At 35.5% G+C, this 25,802-nt stretch overlaps 1 protein-coding gene and 1 long non-coding RNA gene across 7 annotated transcripts in view; one reads left to right on the top strand and one right to left on the bottom strand.

Annotated features, from left to right (window-relative positions):
* ROBO1 (roundabout guidance receptor 1) overlaps positions 1–25,802 on the bottom strand; it is a 1,120,933-nt gene that overhangs the window by 859,438 nt on the left and 235,693 nt on the right. The window lies entirely within an intron of this gene.
* On the top strand, positions 7,348–25,264 carry LOC144301587 (uncharacterized). The gene is made up of 4 exons (XR_013368350.1): positions 7,348–7,455; positions 17,554–17,728; positions 24,254–24,368; positions 25,062–25,264. It is a non-coding gene; the product is annotated as an uncharacterized LOC144301587 (long non-coding RNA).

Raw genomic sequence — 25,802 nt, 5'->3', positions numbered from 1 at the left:
TCTCAGAATGTAATGCAGACTTAAAGTTTCTATTCTTTTGTTTTACTATTTTTAATTCATTCTATCTCCATCTCACGTTCCAATCATTTCAAATATTACCTGTTTTGTGAAGCCTTCCTCATTACTTTCCCTTCCTGCCAGGTGGTGCAAACAATCCCCTCTTTCATGAAGCTTTGCTTAGTGTTTTGTCACAGACCTCCCCTGATTCATGTATCCATGCACTACTGTGTTCCTACCACACATATTTGAGATTTTTAAGCACTGGGTATGCAATAGATAAACTACTCCAATTTGGTGCCTATTATTAATGCACCTAAAATCTAGGAGGAGCTACAAAGAAATAACAACAGAAATGAAAGAGCATAATATTAGGTACTGAGGTTGAGACAATGTAGAGTGCTCTAAAGCAATATAAGAATCTTAGACAATCACACGTTTTATAAAGTAATGTATTTTAGTCCCTTTCTAGACTAACCTGGAAGTGGGATTTAGTCAACAATTATTGTGCAACTCAATCAATAAATGATGATAGAAAATAAATTGCACTCACAAGTATCTATGATCTAGAGCAGGAACAATACAAAGGGAAATCATCCAAAGCTGGTGTCTGGAAGTCACTCTTACAGAGTTTACCTCTCTGTCAAGTCCGTGTATAGTTACCTCACCATGATGGGTAATGAATATTGGAAATGTACAGTATCAAAATAACCTTAATATTTTAATGAACTCCAAACAATTCACTGATGAGTTCCCATTAATTCAGTTAAATGGAATTGTTCCTTAAAAATGAATCAAATACATTATTATGTCAACTGAACTGATGATTGGTCCTCTGGAATGAAATCTTTCATCAGGCATATTAGGTTATTTTAGATCCTAAGCATAAGCAGTATAAGATGCTTCATAATGTTGTCATGCTTTATTCAGTTCAATGTGCCTTTACCTACCCAGGCCACCTAAACACTGAGGTTCACATTTCCTAGTTTTTGTATTAAAAGTCAAATAGGAAATTTGCATTTATATTAGGCATTTTGACTCCACTGACATTGAAATCTAAGGAAACTCTGATGATAAAGAAAAAGTAAATATAAAAACATATACAATATAAAATACCCAAAAGGCTTTTTGTGCACAGATCCCCATTTGTTTCCATAATCAGCAAAGTCTAATTTTAACTGACATTGCTTTTTTGAAAACAATTTGAAAGCTGATTTTATTGTCAGGCTGCCAAAGAGTCATTCATTAAGAAACAAAACAATTATTTAGAAGATAGTCATCCTTTCCAAAACATTATGGCACTTTTGTAATTGGCATACTTTATATACACATCTTGATTCTTTGACACAGTAAACTGAGTCTTATAGAATATGTTAGAATGTATTATTCAAATGAATTCTAGCTCTTGCCTTAACCTTTACAATTCCTCAAGTGTATCTATAGGGCATTCAATGAAATCAATATGGCCCTAAAGATCTTTTTATTTTTTTAGATTGGCACAATTCATATGCAATTTTCCCCCTTGATTATAGTGAAGCTCTGTGGGATGGACTAGGTAAATTTTTTTAAGCTCACTTAATGCATCTTACTGTACACACTGTGATTATCATTTGTTCAATATTGCTGATATGTCATTTCACTAACTGGAGATTTCCGGGAAATACACAAAGCGTTTTTTTGTGTATGTGTACATGCATGTGTTATTTGTTAGACAAATATAAGTTATTAAGATTCTCGATGTCATTTTCAAAACAAAAACTGCAAAAGTTTACTGTGGAAATTGATGCATATTTAAAAAAAATTGGTGCTTGGTTCAGTATGGAGGGGGAAGGAAATTGGCTTTACCTTAACAAAAGAACCATTTATCTTCATGGAACCTTTTTTTTTTTTGTTCTTAGATCATTCTAAATCACTGCATTACATATGATTTTATTTAATTCTAATAGACGATATACATGCATTTCCAGAACCATGTGTAATATAGCAATTTCTCTCCAGCACAGAGAGGACATGTGAGATCATTTTTTTTTTCCTCCATACATTTCCTATTTTAACACACAGTAACTAATTTTACTTGCCAGGTTTTATGGCCTTTTATTGGTTATGCAGCTTTATTTATATTCTTGCTTGCTACTAATTATCTCATTCTGCATAATTTATAATGTATTCTACTGATGGTGAAGTCTGAATAATGAAATCCATCTATAGAAGAAATCGACTGCCTCCCAACAAAAATGCCAAGGAGAGTATGAACAGATATTGTAAGAGACTTAGGAATTTATACTGAAAGTGAACTCATTTCCTTTGTTCCACAAAAGAAGAAGAAAAACATTGGTAGAATGGAGCTCAGTTTAATTTTATCCAACACAATTTTACCTACTTTCTATAAACAATGTGAGTTCTGTATTGATAGTTTTGGGTCTTTACTTCTTATACCCAGCTACCTAGAGAAAAGATTTTTAAATAAAAAATAAAAACAAAGTGTAAGTGAACATTTTATCAGTTGAGTAGCCTAGGTACACTCATATGACCATTATTTACATTAGAGCTGCCAATTGGGGGGTGAGAGGGGGCCTGATCCCAGGATCATGATCTGAGCCAAAGACAGATGCTCAACCACTTTAGAGACCCAGGCACCCCCTCCTTTCCTTTTCTATAAACTAATTCAAGCCATTAACATAGGAATCTTAATTACAGTAAAATGTTTGCCAAATCTAATGGTCAAGTCTTTCTTTTTTTTTTCTTTTTTTTTTTTTTTTTGGTCAAGTCTTTCTTGAATTGGCCACTCTATGCTACTGAAACTAGGGTACATTTTTAGTTTCCACCTTGATCTTCATTGATCTCTGTTATTTCACCCCCAAGTTACTCCTCCTTGTTACAGCCTCACCATCTCTCCACTTTGGCTTGCTTTCAGTTTTTGTAATTGTTGGACATAGTTCAGAACTAATTTTAATTTTTTTTGTATCAAACGTAAAAAGTGATGTAATGCCTTTTCTTTTCTCAATATCGTGGAAATCCATTCTTTTATTTTTACTAAATGGTAAGGACTATGTGTGCTGTCAGATTTATAGGAATAGAAAATAGAGAATTATGGCTGATAATGTGAATTTACATAGAAAGTACACATTCTATATTATATTGCTGACTCAAAAATTCAGATTTTTATACTCTAGGTTCATTTGAATTTGACTTATGAATATTTGGGAAAGGGGCTAAATATTCATCCAATCAGTCACATCTTTATTCATTCAAATACATATTTTATTAACTTCCTGTGTACATTATAAGAACACTGTCAAAAAATATTGATTCTGTCAGTAGTATAAGCAAAACTAAACTTTTGTGTATAATTTTATTGCTTATTTTGGATAGCTGACCAATAGATCCTGCCTATGCAAGGAAATATAAAATGTACTCCCTGTTTCCGAAAGCTTAAAATTTGTTTGTGAAGGCATATAAATAGTAATAAAGATCGTTTATAAAGAGCTATACAGAGGCTTATAAAAGACAGTATAAAATAGATGCAAAATGAATGGGAAAGTAAATGTTAAAAAACAGAGCTGCTGGGATGCCTAGGTGGCTCAGTGGTTGAGCCTGCTACTTCCTCTGTCTGTGTCTCTGCCTTCTCTCTATATCTCTCTCATGAATAAATAAATACAATATTAAAACAAAAACAAAAAACCCAAACCAGAGCACCAAGGACTGTTCTAACCAGAAAAGGAAGTAGAATTGGGTTTGATCTTGAAGCCTCATAAATGAGGGAAACAATATTCATGGTATATTTGGGCAACAGGGTTGATTAGTAAGACAAATGGTTACTTATGCCCCCAAATCCATTTTTCCCTTCTTCCATAATAATTATTTTCACTGTACCATTCAGCTTCTCAGCTGGACATTACCCAGCTTCTCTTGCAGCTGGGAAGGCCAAGTGACTGCCTTGCCAAAGAAAAGTGGACTGAAGTTATGTGTGCAACCTCCATATTTTTTCCTTCAACCTTCATATCTTTTGCTTGCTTTCCATGAACTGGAATGTATCAGTATCATTCAGTCAATACCAACACTCCAGGGAATGATGGAACAGTGGAAGAAATCACAGGGTGCCTAGAGAGTTCTTGTAGAATGGAGCAACCTTCTCACAAAGCTCTGCCCACTGAACAGGGCTGTTTCATGTGGAAGAATACATGGGCTTTTCTCTTGTTGGAACCAATGTATTTTTTTGTTTTCGCCACAGCTTGGTTTTTGTCCTGTTTAACATAACCACTGGTGTGAATGGTGAAGACCCCATCCAGAGGTGAGGCAACAAAGGGCAGATGGCTAGGATGAAATGAAAAACGGAACATTGATAGTTCACTCATGATAAAGAGCAAGGAAAAGAGAGTGAAAAAGAAATGTTAGAGATTAATAATCCCAGTTCCATTGAGCTGGTTAAAGAAATAGAAGATTCAGAGAGGCCTGCTTTGGAAAAACAAAAGCTAAAAAGTTCAGCTTTTGATATATTACCTTTGAAGCAATGATTCTACATTCAGATGAAAATACATAGCAAGAAATTATGGATCAGGGCTGGATGTCAAAGGGAAAAAGAGGTTGGGAATTCCAGATATGGGGTCTGTTCATGTAGAAGCAATTACGTAACCAGGAGAAGGACTGCTTTCTCAGCCAGATACGTGGCTATCCAAAGGATATCTCAGAAGAAGTGTGGTTCTGGCTAAAGATCAAGCTTTGAAGGACAAGGTGGGTAGGTGTCAGGAGATCAAACTATCGCTTTCAAAGACATAATCAATAATTAACAACATCCCATTTGTTACTTGTGGTCACTGCATGAAAGGGATGATCTGTTGATTAGGCCTGAAGGTTCGGTTCTGGTGACTAAGTCACAAGTCTCTTTGTACCTCAAAGTCCTTATTTGTAAAGTGGGTAATATACGTTTAAAGTGGTGATGAAATGCTGGACTATTCATTTCTGTCTTCTCTGACTGACAAAACTCTAGTCTTGGTTCAAGAAATCTTCCAGGTACTAGCACCTTGGGACGCCTGGGTGGTTCAGCAGTTGAGTGTCTGCCTTCAGCCCAGGGCGTGATCCCGGGGTACCAGGACTGAGTCCCACATCGGGCTCCCCATAGGGAGCCTGCTTCTCCCTCTGCCTATGTCTCTGCCTCTCTCTGTGTGTCTCTCATGAATAAATAAATAAAATCTTAAAAAAAAGATATTAGTGCCTCTATGAAGCCTGACCTCCGAAGAAAATATCCCAACTTTGATTCTGCTCTATTTACAACTTAGTGTTCTTTGGAGAGAAGCTTTCATCTATTCTTGTGGATTTTAAGTTACTCTGCTAGTTATGTGTTCATTATAATAAAGTTTAATTTTTCAATAGATGGCACATATAAGGATTTCAGATATGCATGATAATATAATAAAATTATAATAGGCTGGGATTTAGAAAGAATGCTTTTATAATTTAGAAGCAATAATTTGGTGCTGTCTAATGAGAATCCAAAAGCCTTAAATGCATGTAATATTTTACTTTACTTGCTCTACTGTATTTGAAGACCATCTGATGGAGTGGTCTTCATGGGATGCTGCTGTCATTGCACTGACCGCCCTTGCTCTTATACAAGATTCTGAACTTTTGGTGAGGAACATTGACTTCTCAGCACTATCAACACAGTGTTGAGCTGGGTAGAGATACTAAATCTGTATTTGTTGAAAAAAAGACTGAGTGAGTGCTTTGGATAAAAATCAGATAATTTAGTAATCGTTTTGTCAGTAGAGTTAGTAAAAGTGCACTTTAATTCAAAAGAAATGAATTACTTAAAATAATGTATATGATTTGATCCTGCTTCCCTCTGATCTAAGTTAGTGATATTCATTGTAATTTTAAGTTAATAAACATGATCACATATATTGAAAAATGTTAGAATAAGTAATAGTACTTTACAGAAGATTAAATGTGAAAACCATAACTAGTTCTTATACCAATAAAGGTTAAAATACATTCAAATCAAGTTAGAAACTGGCCTTACTGAATATGCAACTTAGTATTTACTTCTGGTCTACTCCAAGGTACTTAAGGTTTATAAATGTAATTTACTTGTTTAAGAGGCACAGATCTTGGCTGTGGAATCAGTTGCTATTTTTAGCACAGTTTATTAATGCATTTAATCCTCATAATAAAAAAAAAAATAAAAAAAAAAAAAAAAAAAAAAAAAAAAAAAAAAAAAAAAAAAAAAAAAAATCCTCATAATAAATCATCCCCATTTCACAGATGCAAAAAAACGTGACACAGAGAGGTCATATATTTTATCCATTGTCAAACTGCTAAAAAACATAAACTGCAGATACGTTAGCAATGAATATGCTCCTAATGTAATGTGTTTCCTTCTCTCTAACACTTAGCTCTATGACTCTATTCTATCTCTAGTAAAATGCTGTCTGAAACTCAGCCTTTGAAGACAGCAGCTTGGAAGTCACTCTCAAAACCTTTTTCTCATATCCCACATCCACTTTATTGCAGGGCTTCAGTGGTTTCCTATTATCTACAAAATAGAGGGCAAAACTCTTAAGCAAAGTTCTTTCCCACTTTGATTCCCCCACCTCCACAACATCAAGTAGAGGATAGATTCTGGAACCACACAGCCTGGGCTTGAATTCCAGTGTTGATGCTTGACAGTCATGAGTTGTTAAAAAATAATTAGTATTCCTGGGGTGCCTGGGTGGCTCAGTTGGTTAAGCATCTGACTCTTGGTTTCAACACAGGTCATGATCTCGGGGTCCTGGGATCAAGCCCAGGGTTTGCACTCAGCGAGAAGTCTGCTCAAGGATACTCTCTGCCCCTCTCCCTGCTCTCTGTCTCTCAAAAACAAACAAACAAACAAACAAACAAACAAATATATATATATAAATTATTATTCCCTCAATGCCTCAGTTTCCTAATTTATAAAAAGTGCTGACATAGAAGGGATGTGGTGAGGATTCAAAAGTCTCAGAAGAATACCTAGCATTTAGAGTAGAACCACAAAATAATAGATATTCTTATAACTTTATTGTCCAATTATTACAGCTCTTTGTGCATAAACCTCCCAAATGCAAACAATTCTGGACTCCCTGCAGTTAAGTATGTATCTTCTTTAATGTACAAAAGTAAATGTAGGGAAATACCTTTATACTTGGTGTTTCCATTATCTGGTAAACTCCTACTCTTCCTGCAAAATCTTTCCTGGCTACCCCAGAGACTGTTAGGCATGCATGTGTCTTCCGCTCTCCTAGAATAAGTACTTTAATTAAAGTATCTGTCATAATGTATTGCAACCACTTCATTTTTACTGTCTGTGAACTCATTTCATCTCTCTGTCTCCAGGAAAATGTCTAATGTTCCAATACTCTTCGATGGCACAAAAGGCTAAATGAGCAAATGGACAGTGGAATAGCTCTTTATTTTATTCTTTATAAAACAATTTCACGAGTAAGTACTAACTCCTGGATTGTCCAGCAACATTTTCAGTAGGATGTCGGGGGCTCACCTATATCAATGACAGCTCCCAAATAGGTTTTTACCAGTACGTACAATACTTGGGATTGATGGATAATAGAGATGACAACCACAGTCTGACTTTCTGCTTCCTGGAGACCCTTTGTTTTATTTTCCCCCATCAGGAAAGGGTATAGACTGAGAGTATAGCTGAGGTTTGAGTTGACATCTTAATCTTCTTCATTTCCCTAATACCAGGGTTTGAAGTCTATGTCATTAAGAGAGCTTTAACTCTCAGCCTTCACCTCAGCCTTCTGGTGTCACCTGGCCTAAGGGCTTAACAGGTTCCTAAGCCCTTAAGTAAATAATTTAAGGAATTTACCATTCCTCTACTGAATGAATTTCAGAGGCCCATGGATAGGGCATCTCATTTGAACATTCATGATTCATTTCTCAACATTTAGCAATTGAGAAATTAATGAGAAATGATCATTGTATATTATTTTCCTTACGTAAAAAAGAGGAAAAGGAGAAGCGTAACTTTCCAGTTGTTTTAAAGATAGTACTATTTAAAATTGTAGAAAAACTGTGAAGATATTAAAAAGCCAGTAAAAACACAAAGTGACTAAGGAGTTAAAATGAGTCACCTAGTGGGCATTATTACCTTCTATGGGACAGAAAGATTAATACTTACATATGTTAGCCCTTTCTGACTACAAAATAATCCATCCTCTGTTTTTTTTAACTAAAGAAAAATATAACAATATGTTAAAGTTAAAGAAAAGAAAAAACCCTGAGAATTATCTACATCTGTATAAAAATTAATAAATCTGTATAAATAAGACCAAAATGAATCTTTGAGTGACACAATTTGAATAATCTCAATATGGGATAATCTTAATATAATTAGCATGAAAGAAATACATTAATGTCCAATGTTCTTTGTTTCTCATGGCTTCACAAATAGGGATTTTATTTTCCCTTAAAATATCATCATATTACTAAAATGTATTTTTAAACATTTTAATAATTTATTCATGAGAGACACAGAAAAAGGCAGAGACACAGGCAGAGGGAGAAGCAGGCTCCCTCCAGGGAGCTTGATGCGGAATTTGATCCCAGAACCCTGGAATCACGATCTGAGCCAAAGGCAGATGCTCCACCACTGAACCACCCAGGCGCCTTAATGATAGGGACTTTAAATGACATTGCAAACAAATGTCTTCTTAAGGTTTCCATTGTTTCATAAAACAACCATATTCTTCAAAATAAAAATGATAAAAATCATAACCAAACAAAAATAACATTTTTCATGGTTTTTTAAAAATATGCGTTGCTATTTAAAAATTATACCATACAATATTTTGAACTTATTATTGGGGAAATAAAATCCTTTTGGTTTGGAAAACACTGTGATGAATTAATATCCTCAGACTGTTTTACAGAGCTCTAATTAACTGCTAAAGTCAATAAATACTATTCTATGAACCTAACGGACATACTCTGAAAATTAAGAAACCACCATCATTAAATCTTCTAAGAGTCATGTACTTGAAACAAAATAGATTTCTTAGTTTAGACCAAGATCTATATACACTATATACAATGACAAGGAAACCAGACTTAATTTGTTATGAATCACCCTTGGATGCTTTATGTCTAACTTTTGTAGAAATCAGTTAGCATATCCGTGATCCCCAAGATCCTATTGGATCTCCCTTTCCCATTTTCCACAATAATCAATAATGAAGAACAAATGGCTGTAGCCCTAAACATTTAGGCTTCATATTCAATATAGATAAGTAATCTTAAGTGATCTAACATACAATATTAGTATGTAATTTGCATGTGTATATTTAGTAAAAAATAAATCTGAAAAACTACACATGCAAGCAAGTACTAACATATATCGCTATGGGTGAAACTATCAGTCAAAAAAATTTTGTTCAAGAGGGATGCCTGGGTGGCTCAATGGTTGAGCATCTGCCTTCAGCTCACGGAGTGACCCTGTGGTCCTGGGATGGAGTCCCACATCGGGCTTTCCGCAGGGAGCCTACTTCTACCTTCCTCTGTGTCTCTACCTCTCTCTCTGCGTCTCTCATGAATAAATAAATAAAACCTTAAAAATTTTTTTTTGTAGAAGGATTTCAGACTTACAACTCAAGAGACATAACTGGCAATTCCAATTCTGAAGTCAAAAAAATATGGATTTAGCTCTTCCTTAACATGAGTTTGCATATATAGTATAAACATTAAAAATATGGACATAAAGGACAGGTCAATAATATCACAGATAATGATCAGAAAGAGTTCTATACTGTAAAGAAAATAGATAATACTTCTCTGTTGTCATTGTTCTTTTTTAAAGACAAAGTTCTACTCTACAAACAGTTTAACCAGATATTGATACCAAACTGCCTTTGTTTAGTCATAGCTTTCTTCTGGTTATGTGTAGGTTGTCTTCCCACCCCTCCCCCCCCATGTGAGCAGCATATTTTCTTCGCCCACTCTCTCCGAAGTCACCATTCCTAGTGCGTGGCAGCGCAGTACAAGTACTCATGAGTATATTTCTGTAGGTGGAGATTTTACACAGTGTGTATTTCAAAGGAAGCATTCACACACTAAGGAAGAATGTGGCAAGTCTTCTAACAACTCACTTCTGATCTTTGAAGTGGTCTCCCTTAAGGACAGATCCAAATAATCAATTTTGCCTTGGTGCAAGGAGACTTTAAACCCCACTTAAAAATTGAGATGCCTCATTATTTGTTTTCATATTTTATTACGAGTTCATGCAGCAGCCTAGGCTTAGACATTTTCTTCAATGTAAATGTGATTATATCATTTGCTATTAAAGGTTTTCAACACTTTTCTATCTTTACTGGGGAAAAAAATTTAAATTTTGGTATGGTATATGTGCTACTTCATATTTTGGCCTCCTAAAGGGATCTCTCGGCTGTCCTTGCCTTACAGTGTGTGCTCTGGTCAAACCCAAGCCATATAGTGCCCTCACTGGATCAGTACCTTTGTACATGCTATTCCTGTAATGACTCCCTTCCCCGGACCTCTTTGAGGTGGATTCCCCCTCATCTAAGAAACTCACTTCACCTTCTGACACTAAATCTTTTCTGAACTATTTCAGTTGTTGTGACCACTCTCCTTAGGCACATATATGTTTAAGAAAGAAGAGCCAAAGGTGCTTGGCTGGCTCAGTCTGAGGAGCATGTGACTCTTCATCTTGGGAACATGAATTCAAGGCCCACACCAGGTGCAGAGATTACTTAAAAACTAAGTAAAATAAAACTGAAGGAGGAGGAGGAGGGACACCTGGGTGGCTCAGTGGTTGACCATCTGCCTTCAGCTCAGGTCATGATCCCAGGGTCCTAAGATCAAGCCCCCTATTTCCCTTTGCCTATGTCTCTGCCTCTCTCTTTGTCATGAGTAAATAAGTACAATCTTAAAAAAGATTGTACTTATTTACTCATGACACTGAGAGAGAGAGAGACAGACAGAGAGAGACAGGCAGAGGGAGAAGCAGGCTCCATGCAGGGAGCCTAACGTGGGACTCGATCCCGGGGCTCCAAGATCATACCCTGGGCTGAAGGCAGCGCTAAACCACTGGGCCACCAGGGCTGCCCAAATAAATAAAATCTTTAAAGGAGGAGGAGGAGGAAAAAAGCCCACACAGATACCTAAGAAGTGAAAAAGAGAAAGTGAAAAGAGCTAGAGTAAAGGAGGGGGTGAGGAGTCCAGTTGCTGGTTAAAAACCTTTCTGGGGTTATTCAGGCTGACCTGAATTACAATTACAAAGGCAATTACAAAAAGTCTTTACCCAGCATCCTGCAACGGGGAAAGCTGCCCTCCTCACACCAGACTTAGTACATAGCTGATGCACCGGCACTGCCTAAAGGGACTTGCAACCAATGGCTCAGCCTCTCTGGCTGGCATAGTGCTCCTTGCATATTTGTGTCCCTAGGCTGGGCTCCTTCATCCAGAGACCTATTTGAGGTGAAATCTTCAGCTGAGGCCTCCTTCAGTGCCTCTCCCTTAGCCTCCTTTCTGAGGGGTCTGGGGTCTGCAGAGAAGAAGGAGAATTCTTGATACTTCCTCCGCTCTTAGTACTCTGTCACTCTTCTCTTCTACAGCTCTCTACCCACTCCATCTCCTTCTCATAGAACCACCTGAGCCTTTTGCTTAGGGCTCCCTTAATGGTTCGATGGCCCCCAGGTCTATGCAGATCCATGCTGTTCAATGGGAGAAAACCGAAAGGGAGGGATGGAGAGGCACTTTCTCCAGTTCCAGCCTCATGCTTGTATTACCTCTGTAAGTTATCAAAGACTTGACTATGAACTTTCACTTTTGGCTTACTGATTAAATTAACTATTCTAACACTTAGAAATTCAGCCCCATCATGCTCAGCTGAGCTCTTGACAGTAGGATGGTAAGACAGCAATGGCTTCCAGGAACCTTCTGTACAATTTGGAGAGGGCAATAAATGGAGAAGCAGTAGAACTGTCTATGAAATTTTACCCTGGCTCTCAATGTCATGGATCACTGTTGCCAGTAATTGATTTGCTCAATTCATGACATTCTAGAGTCTTTAGCAAATACATAAAAAACTGGAGAGCAAAGTTGAAAGAGTGACAAAAAATTGATGGAATTGTTTATTCTTTTTCCCAGTAAGAGAGGTACCCTATATTTACTTTGGCCATTTTTGGGGGGAGTGAATCAGTTTAGAGTTCTGATGGAATCTTTCTTCTATAGGGCAAGTGAGGTAGTAAGATGCGGAAAAATACAATGGCTAGGTTTTCTTAGAAAATGATTGAATCTTGGGATCCCTGGGTGGCGCAGCGGTTTGGCGCCTGCCTTTGGCCCAGGGCGCGATCCTGGAGACCCGGGATCGAATCCCACGTCGGGCTCCCAGTGCATGGAGCCTGCTTCTCCCTCTGCCTCTCTCTCTCTCTCTGTGACTATCATAAATAAATAAAAATTTAAAAAAAAAATTAAAAAAAAAAAAGAAAATGATTGAATCTTAAAGATTTTATATTTTATATCTGTATTTTATATTATGAAAGCCAAAAAAGAGAAATTACCAGATTCCTAGAAAAAATAAGGAAGGAGGTATAGTGATCCGAACCCTGCATGGACAGTTAAGCCTGCCCTGGCCCTAGTGTTTTCAATGATAGGTTTGCAACTTGAAAATGGCTGTTCACATGAACAGGGGAATGGGCACTTGCTTTAAGGCATCTGCCAATACCTACAGCAGTAGTGAGAATAGAGGCCATTAAATTCTAGCCTAAATACTCTAGGGCAGCTGTTATTTTTCAACTGTCACTCACATTTGACGTTTCTTCAAAATATAGGGTATACCAGATATCCTACCTGTCAAAAAGACTACAGCTTGGAGACCCCTGAATTTGAACTGGGACATGTTTTGCCCCACAAAAGAGGTAGTAGAGTGCAATCTAGAGTTACATATTTAAACTTCTGTAAACCATTTATGAGTTATTTTTTCCATAAACTTGGCAAAGATATTTATCTTAACATTGCATGAAGTAGCATGAGACCCACAACTTAGAAGCTCTTTAATTCCACCTGGAATTAAAATATGTATTTGGGAAACTGATATAATAGTTCCAAAATAACTTTTCAATGAAAAGTCACATGACCAAATCCTCAAGACTATTATTATTATTAAAATTCCTGGTTGCAAGTCCTTGACAGTCATTTCAAGCCAGAAATTTCGTGCTCAAATCAATATTAATTTGAGTAACTAGATATTTTAAAGTATAAAATAAATCCAATGTACTAATATGCAAATGCAAAATTTTTGGAAGACAACAGGTGTCAGGTATTATCTAAGTCAGGGCTTTAGTAAACAGATCTGGAATTGAATGACTACAATGGGAGAGAATTGCTGAAGAGAGTAAGAAAATGTACGATATTATGACAATGATTCAAGAGCACAGGCTTCTTGGCTTTATGGGCCATACATACACACTTCCTCTTTTACTACTTAAAATTCAGAAATACATTTCCTACAAAAACATGAAACATTATTTTGGATTTAAAACTTTATAAGTCCAAACACAAAAACAGCACTTAAGGGCTATACTGTATAATTTATAATATGTATTAAATCTCTACACTGAACATTTTAAAAAATATTGATAGATTTAAGCTAAAATTTTAAAAATTGATATGCTAGGACCTGATGATATCTGTAGACATCTATGTATATATAATTTCTTTTATAAACATATTTTTTATATACAAAATTTAATTTCTGAAAGGATCAAATTAACCAGTGCTTTCTGGTCACTCAGTGTTTTTTCTTTTAATTTAAAAATATCTGAAAATATGTTGAAAATAAATTTTACATCAATTTAATAGAGGATTTAAAATCAAAACAATTATGAACTTCACACTGAAGATTAGTTTGAAGATCATGGCAGAAATTATGAAATTCTTAGTCTTGTGTACATGTGGCTTTTTGGGTTCATTACTCTAAAAGTCATACAAGATCTACACTTTGATTTAAAAAACCCATGAAAAATAGCAGCTGAATACCATAAAACACAAACTTTGGACTGCTCCAAAAATTGTTCCCAAGTTTTTTTTTCCCCTCCATGCTTCACACTTTTTTTCAGCAGACAGCCGAATTTAAAGGTGAGTTTTTTTGTTTTTTAAAGGTGAGTTTTAAATATAAAGTCAGCATGAAACTTACATGAAAACTTAGAGAAACAGTCAAAATAAAAGAGTGAAAAAAAGAAAAAGCCACATGAAGGAAGACTGTAAATCATCCAAAAATCACTAAAATTATTCCTTTAAAGAAATAATTCTTTTTAGCTTCAATAAAGTATTACAATTAAAAAAAAGAAAAGAAAAAGGGCCTTTAAGAAAAGATATATTTAAAAAAAGAGGAAGATGGAAGGAAGGGCAAATTTTAAGACAAAATAAAAGGATGAGAGGGGAGCTAACACAGTTAAAATAAAAAACAGCTCTACTCCAAGGGCAGAAGGGAAAGGTGTAAAGAGAGGAATCAAGAGAAGACAGCACAGATTCAGCATACTCAAGTGTGAGGAACTCACACAAAGCGAAATGAAAAAACAAAAGTGTATAGTTATGCGGGACATTATAGAAGGGAAAGACAACATACATTCAACATTCGCATGATTGGTTGTCATAAAAAATGGTACAAAAATATAAAGGAACAGAAAATAATAAAAAAAATAACAGGCAAGATACAAACTTTCATTAAATGAGCACCTGAATCTACAGATCCAAAGAAAACAGATATTCCAGAAAAAATTTACATGAAATGAATACTCTGTGGATCTTTGACCTGGAACCCCATATATCCTCATGGCTAATTCATCCACATTGGTGCAGGAGGGCTTGGTTCTCATCCCACGGAGTCGAAGAATCTCGGAACAGCAGACAGCCAGCAGAGTGACAGAAGTTTATTAAGCAGAGACACAGAGAAAGCTCTCAGAAGTGAGAGAGGTCCCCACAGGGTTGCCACTGGGGGGGTTTTATGGTCCGTCTTTTATGAGAACCTGACAGGGAATTTGGTAAATTTCTTATCAATATCAGAGTGGATTTGTAAATTTGTCTATAGTTAGACCAAACCCAGTGGACTTGTAACCATAATAGTAACAAACAAGACGCTTTTGTAAATATCAGGAGCCCAAACAAGGTGTTCCCTTCTCCCAGGTTAATATCTCCTGCATAATATTTCTCAACATCTGGGGCTTCTGTGAGCCAAGTCAGGTAGCCCAGGGCCTTGAGATTGTGTGTTGTCTTGGTTTGAGAGGGAACTATGGACACCTTAATGACATATTTCTTTGTGGTCTGGTGAATTTCTGTGATTACTAAGAAGCCATTAAAGGGGGGATACTCCCTAACATTTTGGAGCTAGGGAGCAAGGTTTACTTTTCTGTTTTACTGTCTTATCTCTGTTTCCTTGGGGTGGGTAGGAGCCTGACTCTGAGGCCTTTCCCTTATCTTTCTCTGCCTAGTGCCCTCTGCCCCTAACTCATTCCTACAACATAACCCCAGTAAGAAGTCTTCCCTAATGATCCTTCATCAAACAGCATCACCACTTACAGCTGATTCATGATTCCAATACTGTTTTTACATTTTTTCCCCAAAGTACTGAGCACTATCTGACATGAGAAGGATAGATAGATAAATAGACAGACATATAGGCAGATAGATATTTGCTTATCATCTTTCTCCTCAATTAAAAAGTATGCTCCAAGAAGCCAGCCTTTTCCTCCTTACACTATTATATCACCAGCAGCTATGCTTGTACATCACAGGTATTTAAGTAAGGATTTTTTGAACAGATAAATTAAATTTAATACTTTTAGTAAATAAAGAAGCATACAGTAATCTGGGCAGAAATGGGAAGATTACATTCAAGAGGGAAATTTATATTGAGCTGAATTTTCCAGAGTAATATTTGATTAAAGACAGAGAAGCGAGGAAATACTTACCCGAAGTGCATCCTGGCAATTTGCTTCTTGACGATAGATAGGAATTTACAAAAATGTTTAGGCAATACATAAAGAAATTAAACATTTCAAAAATGAAATCCTGGTAAAAAAAATTGGGGTAACCTATTTAAAACAAATCTAAGGCTAAGCAACAGTACAAATTATGATTATAGAATACAGTGGGAACGTTATAAAGACACTATGAACATATTAATCAAATTCATGATAATTAAGATAAAGGGGAGGAAAGGTTATGTGCAAAGGTCCTGATTTCTGTCATCCATTGCTGGGAACTCGTACTATCTAAATTTGAAATATGAGGTTAAAATGATTGACTTTTTTGATGGGCATTAAGGAGAGCACTTGATATAATGAGGACTGAGTGTTGTGTGCAACTCATAATCTCTAAACTCTACTTTTGAAACGAATAATATACTATATGTTAATTGACTTCAAATTTAAAAAAGCTTGAATTTTTGAAAAGTTTTTCATAATCTTGTTTTCTTTAGTTTTAGAGGCATTTAGTTTTGGGAACTTATATTCCATTTGTTTCTTTGTTTCTGTATGTTTATGTTTCTGTATGTTTATGTGGCTCTATTCTTCCAATTATCTATATTGCTAACAATGTCTCAGTTTTCTCAGCTATTAAATGGGGATAACAATAGGCTTAATAATAAAAATGTGATAATTATAATAATTACTAATGTAATACTAGCACTAATTGCATAGGGGAGTAGGAAGATGAAATAATTGATACAATGTAAAGACTCAAAACCTGGTCTGGCTATTATCTATTTGTATAATATGCATGTTAAAGATGATAGTTTATTTTTTTTTATTTTTTTAAAGATTTTATTTATTTATTCATGAAAGACACACACACACACACAGAGGCAAAGACACAGGCAGAGGGAGAAGCAGGCTCCATGCAGGGAGCCCTATGTGGGACTCGATCCCGGGACTCCAGGATCATGCCCTGGGCCAAAGGCAGGTGCTAAACCGCTGAGCCACCCAGGGATTCCCAAGATGATAGTTTATTAAGAGGATGATTTATTTTTTTATTTTTTTTTAATTATTTATTTATTTATTTATGATAGTCACACACAGAGAGAGAGAGAGAGAGAGAGAGAGAGGCAGAGACACAGGCAGAGGGAGAAGCAGGCTCCATGCACTGGGAGCCCGACGTGGGATTCGATCCCGGGTCTCCAGGATCGCGCCCTGGGCCAAAGGCAGGCGCCAACCCGCTGTGCCACCCAGGGATCCCTTAAGAGGATGATTTAATAACAGTGAAACTAAATCTTTGCTGCTTAATTTTTTATGTAATGAGCACTTATTATTTTTGTAAATATGAAGAGTATAAATTATGTTATTAACTAAACAATAAGTAGAAAAATTTCACTGTTTCATTGCAGTAGGTGATAATTATATTTATTCCTGCATAATATCTGTCATAGAGAAAGTACACTAAGGTGTGTATATATTTTTTATTTTGTTTCTTTCTAAATATAATTCTATTTAAACCCATATAATGATTTCCAAAGCTAGTTGTGTACTTCTTCCCCAACTTTAAATTTTTCTTTTCTTTCTCTTACAGAAAATTTATTCGTAAACAACAGCCCTATGCTCTCTAAAATGTCAGTGTCTTAAGGACAACCACCTGTATTTAAAATATTTTCCTTTAGTCATTATTAATGGGTAAATGGAGAAGTAGGAGATTGAAGAGCTCAAGCTGTAAACAAAGCAGTGTTTGGAAAGACTTCTAAAATATGGTGAGGCTGCCACCTTTGAACAGACCCTCTTTCTCAGCAAGGGTAAAGCAATACTGAGCTGACATCGTTCAGCTAGTCTTCCTACTCATGATTAAATAATCCTTGAGGATGTATAATGAGCAAATTCTTTTATTTCTTCAAAATTGAATTTCAAATTCACTACCAAAGTCTCCTATGTTTTTTTTATTTTTCTTTAACCTAGAACCATTTATATATGCTTATAATTTAAAACATACATGACATTAAATACCTCACCACATGAACTTATCAACCTATAAAATAATGCTGTTTTTACTTGGTGTTTATTCTTGTAATTATGGTAACTGAAGAGTGTTGATTGTAACTAATTAAAACCAAGAGTAACACCCATACTATTATCTTTTATAAATGAGATAGTATTCATTCGGACCACATGTGCATCATAAAGATAACAATAATACTGCTAAATATTAAATCAATGACATTTATTCATGATAGAGAATAAAACTGGCTATTTCCCTGAAACTGCAAATGAACAACAAAAAAAATCTTGGGACATGTTGCCCTCTAGTGGAATTTTTAAAAGACACAGTTGAATTATATTCGGTGCCCTTCCATTACTTGAAATACAAAGTTTATCCAATACAAATGTTAACACAGATTAACTTCTTTCTTTTAAATGATAGGTATTATAAAATACTTTCATCAATTTTTGTAATTGACAGGTTTTATTCTAAAAATTCAAAAATTGTTAAAAAAAAAAGTCTCTCCTAGCCATTAAAAACCAAGAAGGTGTGATTTCACATAAAATGAAAAGTAGAAACAAGAAACTCAGGCATATAATTTCATTTTCTTAGGATTTTTGCCCAGGAATGCTATCCAAGCTGATACTGTAAAACTATCCTCAGAAACTCATCTCTCTACAGCTTAGGATGACTAAAGGGTATTTTAGTTTCTTGGTGGAAAACCGTAACTTGAAAAGCCTATTATATCAACAAATAAGAAATAGCATTCATAGAAATATGAAAGGAGTAATTTTAAGAAGCATCTTGTGCCACCTTTTGATTTGTTTTCAAAGTATTTTATTGTGCTCTAGTTCCATCACATTATTTTTTTTCAGTTTATAGCTTCAATACATATTGATAAAGATACATTTTCCTAAGTTACTGTCTAGGATAAAAGAGGTGAATGCAGAAGAGTATATAAAGTATCTTCTATTTCTGATGGGCATTTTAAAATGTTATCATTAATTTACAAGTTCACATCATTTTTTGATCCCTGCTTCAACCTTACTATTGCTTATCTCTTACAATAGTTAATTTAAGCACAGATGTGTTTAGAATACAAATACTCTTCAAGAATTTGTGCAGAGTCCTTTCCCTAAAAAACAGTTTTAAAATATGGTAGCACAATTAATTGTGCATTAAATGTTTGTGACTTCACTTACCCTATGAAACATTATACAACAAATATTTAGTCAACTATATTTCTTATTTACTCATTAACAAATACTTCCATTTCAAAACCAATCTTTAAAAGCAATTTAAGCTAGGGAATTTATAAGACAATCAAGAAGTTATAAATAAAATAAAATTAGCCCTGAGCTATTGAAAGAATGATAAATATATCTGTAATGCATACTGAAGTTGAAAATGACCTAAACTTGTATATAAGAAAAATCTATCCAATCATTTAATTCCTCAGTTCACTTTTTTAGTTCATTTTGTCCTTTTTCTTTTTTTTTTTTTTTTGGAAGTAGATGGGGTATATTTATTTTTTCTTATAATCATTTTCGTTTCATATTTTCACATTACAGAAATGTAATGTATGATTACATACTTATGATTAAGTGCTCACAGTTCTCTTTATTCAGTTTATAATTAAGATCAGTGACCACAAGCAAATAATTAAACACAGATATGATTAGTAATCTCTCTTAAAAGTAAAACATCAATAAAATAAAGAAATAAATATTGTGTTATGGTTATGTGAGTTTAGCCATGGGACATGTCAAATAATTTCATTAAGTACAAAAGAACAGAGCTTTTGGTGGACCTGGCAAGTTTTAATTTGTCTTCAGTGAGTAGCTGGGCTTAATTTCTCATTTTCCACTTCCTTTGCCCCTGTAATGGTCCGGCAAGACCTTGACCATACTTTCCCCTCCTCCCTGGTTGCTTCTGGCTCCATATCATTTTTTCCAGCAAAATCTGACATGAACCCCATCACTAATATAAGTTAAAGTTCTATTATTCAAACTACCTTCAGAAAGTGTTTTTTTTTTTTTTTCCATTAACAGATTTTTAAGTGGGAAGGGAAGAAAGGGGAATAATTGTGAGGTCTATATTCAAATAAGCTGAGAACCTCCATGTGCTTTACCATAGTTTTCTACTTAGAACACTTCTAGAGAAGTTAAATATTAAAGGAGGATAATGGGCTAATACTTCATCAGTGTCAAGGTCCTATGCATTACCAATGCATTTCTGTAAGAGGATTCTAGCAACAAAACAGGCCTATGAGGTGAAATTTAAAGAGACCATCTCCAACTAGCCACGCTCTACTGGTGTACTTAAAATATGTCTTTCTGTCTCTGTCTCTGTCTCTCTCTGTGTATCTCTCTCCTTCCTCACATCACACCACCCATCCACATGCCCTAAAAAATGATATACATTTGGCTAATTTTTGGAGACAACATGCCTCCAAAGCAAGGTTTGGCAAGCCACAGCATAGCCCTTCACCTCTTTCGGTAAATACATTTTTACTGGCATTGTCATACTCTTATTTATGATTGCCTGTGTCTGCATTCCTGTTACAATTGTGGAGTTGAAAGGTTTTGTCACAGACTGTATGGTTCACAGAGCCTAAAAGATTTACAGAAAACATTTGTCCAGCTCTGCTCTAAAGTATTTTTGTTTTCTCAACCAGTACATGAAGCTCTCCATCAATGACTTTTTCACTGACTTGACACAGTTCTAGAGATCCTGGTTTTCATGTTCCAGAACAGAGCAGAGAAGGCTAATTCTTGGCACTGATATCCTCTAGGGAAATACAGTATGAAAGCAAAATCTGATACCATGACTCTTCAAGCTAATAATACTGATGACCCTTAGAATAGAGTGACTCCATGCCAATTTGTTCATTCTGTCAATGGACAGAGCAGCCATGCAGATCAAATGAGGTGAAAGAAAAGCAGTCAGCTATTTTCTCTCCATTCCAATCCAAATTTTTAGGATAAAGTAGGATGAAATTTTCACATGTCCATCAAATTCAGTTAAAGGGTTAGTTTTTTAGTCTGTAGTCATTAAATTCTTTTCCATATGGTGTTCATATTAGTTAGGCAAGAAGTATTCTTTTTTTTAAGATTTTATTTATTTATTTATTTATTTATTTATTTATTTATTTATTTATGATAGAGAGAGAGAGAGAGAGAGGCAGAGATACAGGCAGAGGGAGAAGCAGGCCCCATGCCACAAGCCTGATGCCGGACTCAATCCCGGGACTCCAGGATCACGTCCTGGGCCAAAGGCAGGCGCCAAACCACTGAGCCACCCAGGGATCCCCGGCAAGAAGTATTCTTAATGCCACCATTGCAGATACATATACATTAGTTAGGCCAGCAGTATTCTAAATGCAACCATTGCAGATACACACACATACACACTCACACACACACACACACACATATGTAAATTTTTTACAAACCCAATCTCTCTTTATCTCAGATACACATAGATATGTATATCTATGTATATACATATATGATGTTTTTCACAAACCCAATCTCTATTTTCTTAAGTCTCTCAAGATACATGTTTTCAAGACCATGCAACTACCACTTACTAATAATGATTATTTCCATTTCAACTATATGCAACAATTTTCTTTTTTCCTTCAATTGTGTCTAGGAAATATGCACAATTGTTTTAGGTAACATTACACTATATTGAGTTTAAAAGGTAAGGCTGGACATAGCTACTTGAATCAGCTAGCTCCAACTGTAACACACATCTGTGTAGAGACAGCATAGTCCTTTGCTTACCTTCTATGAATGAAGCTAGTAAAACTCAGGGGAATAAAGCATGATGCTGTCCCATGATACAGAAGCTCTCATAAAACAGGGAAGCTGATGTTGAGTACCCTCAGCTAAGTGACTTCAACACTTCTTCATTTATCCCGTCTCTATAAAGAACAAAATCATAAAAGCCCCCACCGGTGCAGAAGATGTGTGTAGAGGGAGTGACATCATACAGTAAGATGAAGAAATAAGTGAAAAAGCAGCAACTACCAAAGCATGTTTATAACTTCATGATTGTTTCAGGGAAATCTGTTTTCAGTCTATTGTATAAAATCATGATAAATGGAAGCATGTTTTTCCCATCGTCTTTGAAGACAATGGTCATTATCTGGATTTGTCTATAAAAACTGAGTAATTGTAATCTGTTCAACAAAGATGCCTTTCAGTTGGGATAAACTTTAAGAGAATGGCCATCTTATGGTTGGTGAAGGAAGTTTTATGTTTTTATAACCAAAATTTACCAGCTTTACTTTTACAAGGCAGAGGAGTTTGCTCTGGAGTGATAGAACGTCAAAGGCCTGGATTCCTTGAGGTCTTATAAAACTGTGTCTTTACATAAGCCAATAAGTGATGTTGCTCTAAGAATTCTGAAGACTTTTTAAATATTTATTTATTTATTCATTTATTTGAGAGAGAGCAACAGAGAGAGAAAAAGGGAGCAAGCCAGGGTATGTGAGTGGGGGGAGGGGCAGAGTGAGAGAATCTCCAAGCAGAATTCCTGCTAAGAGCGGAGCTCCATATGGGTTTCCATCCCAGGACCCATGAGATCATGACCTGAACTGAAACCAGGAGTAGGAAGCTTAACTGACTGAGCCATTCAGGTGCCCCTAGGTCATATGTTTAATATCAAAGATGAAATAAACATTATAATAGTCACATATAAGAATCTACCAGTTAAATTTAGACATAACATTATAATGGTATTGAGTCAATTATATTAATTCTACTGAACATTATATATGGAAAAAATTATATATATTTTTTTATCTATCCCTTGATTTTGTGAGGTAAATTTTATTACCCTCTGGGCATAAACTTTTATGGAAATATTTTTGGCTAAATATCTGCTAATTAAATGAGAAAATATTAGCAAATGTCCAGATTGTAATATAAGTGTGCAAACATATTTTCATATTTTTGTTAAAAACAAAATGTAGGGATGCCTGGGTGGCTCAGCAGTTGAGCATGATCTGGAGTTCCTAGATCAAGTCCCACATCAGGCTCCCTGTGAGGAGCCTGCTTCTCCCTCTGCTTGTGTCTCTGCCTTCTCTCTGTGTCTCTTATGAATAAATAAATAAAATCCTTAAAATAACATTGTAAAATGCTAAAAAACGATCTATTTTCTGATCATTTTTCCTGTGAAGAATGCATTATTATAGGACCTGAAACCAAAAAAAAAGTTTCAAGATATCTTTTTCTAAACTTGAGAATTGGAAAGAAAACTAAATCTGTTTAGTTTAAATTCCACTAAATGTGGAATGCCTGCATTCTCCCAATAAAAAATTTGAGTGAATTATTTTCAATGACTATTACTGATAGATTATTCCATGCTGTTTCAGGTAACAATCAAAGGGATTGTAATATGAATGGATATTTATCTGTTAATTGTCTTAAGCATACTGGAATGGATAATACAGATTCCACATTTCATGCTGTCTTCCCAGAGTTCTGTTCAAAATTTTGTTCTTATTTCCTGCTTCCCCAGACAGACACCCACAACTGCAACAATTTTACCAATGATACCAAATCTTTAGTAAGACAAAGTAGCTTTTGTGTGTATATGTATGCATCTCTGTGTGTGTGTGCACGTGCACGTGTGTGCATGTGTACTCAAGATGCTTGACAGGGCATCTGAAATTCTGGTGTAACTTTCTATATACACAAACTGTTACATAATTGTAATAGAAAGTATTTTTATTTTATTTCATTTTTTGTATTTTATTTCATTTTTTAAAGAGTGCTTTTTAAAGATTTTATTTATTTATTTATTAGAGAGAGAGACAGCACATGCAAGAGAGAAAGAGAGGAAGAGAGCAAGAGCAGGAGCAGAGAAAGAGGGAGAAGGAGAGGGAAAAACAGACTCCCCGCTGAGCAGGGAGCCCAGTGTGGGGCTCGATCCCTGGACCCTGGGATCATGACCTGAGCCAAAGGCAGATGCCTAACCAATTAAGCCCACCCAGGCACCCTGGCACTTCATATTTTATAGCTCTTAAAATACTTTACAGGTGCTAACAGTATTTCCCTATAATAACTTTTTGAATATTCAATCCCTGAAAATGATGTTATTTTTTAATGATGTTATTTTGAAATGAACTCTTGTATAATTCATTATTGAGATGGAACTCGTGTTAATTTGCTACATAAAAAGTCATTGTTAACTGAAAAATTCACCTCTACATGAAGACATTCTGATTTATTAAATGTCTTTCTATATGTTTTTCTTTTCTTTTAATTAACTTTCTTGTTCTGTTCAGATCCTCTTCAGTCTTCTAGAAAAGAACAAGGAGGGACAGTGAAGGAGGAGAAGAAGAATGAGAGAAGACAGAGCAGGAAGAAAAGAAAGAGGAAAGAAAGGGAGAAAGAAAAGAGGTAGGGATTTTACCCTGGCCTTCAAATACTGGTGGTCTGGAGGAAAACGAATGAAATGACAGCCTAATATCAAGGGGGCTGGCTACTTTAATTCAGAATAGGGTCATCAACTATCATGGTCATCAGCCTAACAGTCTCTCTACTAGAGAACAGGTGGAAGAGGAAAAATAAATATGAAAAGGACACACAAACTTTTGCCATTCATTTTTTTTCCTCCAGCAAACAAATGACAATAACATAAGAGGAAAGGCTGTAAGGAAGTAATGTACTCAGTGGGGGGTTTACAGAACAATGCAATTATTTGTAGTTATAATTGTAAGATACAGTTCAGAGAAGAGTTAGCATTGTAGGTGTGCCTTAAAGGATGGGCCCCACAGGTGGGTACAGGTAAAAGAAGGAATTCCAGGCCATAAGAACAGTGTGTGAGGGTGCAGACTGAAGATCATACCAGCGGTATCTGGAGAATAGTAACCGACTCAAGTAGAACAAAATGTAAACCATAGTAAGAGAGTTAGTATTAAGATTGGAAATCTATTTAGGGAAGAGATTGAATGAGTAAATAAAAGTAGGAACAAGCAAAATGGGTTGAATGTAACCCATGACACATCAATAAAGTTTCAAAGAAAAGTTATAGAAAAATTATGAAATGAAGCAATTTTTATTTATGTATTTATTTAACAAATTTTTAACTAGGCTTCACACCCAGCATGGAGCCCAATGTGGGGCTTGAATTCACGACTCTAATATTAAGATCTGAGCTGAAATCAAGAGTTAGATGCTCAACTGACTGAGACACCTAGGCACCCCAAGTTAAGCTATTTTAAAAAAGAAGTTGTGAGTTTGGTTTTGAATATGCTGAATTTCAAACATCATGGGGACATAAATAAACATTTATACTTTAGGTAAGTGAAAACATGAACCTGCTGAATAAGAAAGAATTTGAATTTGCTATCTGTCATCCATATACCTGAGCCTTGAAAAGTTACAGAGTTCATAGAAGGTTGTTCCAATTATATGTCAGGTAAAACACACTGCCAGTACTTTCTAGGGGTGTCAGTCATACCAATCAATCAACTGATACTTGCAGAGCTTCTCTTGAGACCTAGCACTGTTTTTTCATAATGAGCTAAAGGCACATGATAGATCATACCTCCAGAAATTAGACTTAGGTGTATTAACCAGTTTGTTAGAAAATAAGTAAGGAATATTATGGTGAACAAAACTAGGACTATGCCTTTCATGACCTAATAGTATGACAGCTTGGAAGGGGGCTCCATAAAAATGTTGCCTAGAAGCTGTCTACTAAGATCTCTATAGGCTCTGCGCATGATCGTGCAGGAGCTTTGAGTACACATAAGGCTGGTTGAGATGGTGGAGATAGTTGGATCGGGAGAAAGCTTAGGAAAATTTTATCTGATCATCTTAAATCTACCA

The sequence above is a fragment of the Canis aureus genome, chromosome 30 (genome assembly GCF_053574225.1).
Source record: "Canis aureus isolate CA01 chromosome 30, VMU_Caureus_v.1.0, whole genome shotgun sequence".
NCBI lineage: Eukaryota > Metazoa > Chordata > Mammalia > Carnivora > Canidae > Canis > Canis aureus.
This window is presented reverse-complemented; position numbering and strand designations above follow the sequence as displayed.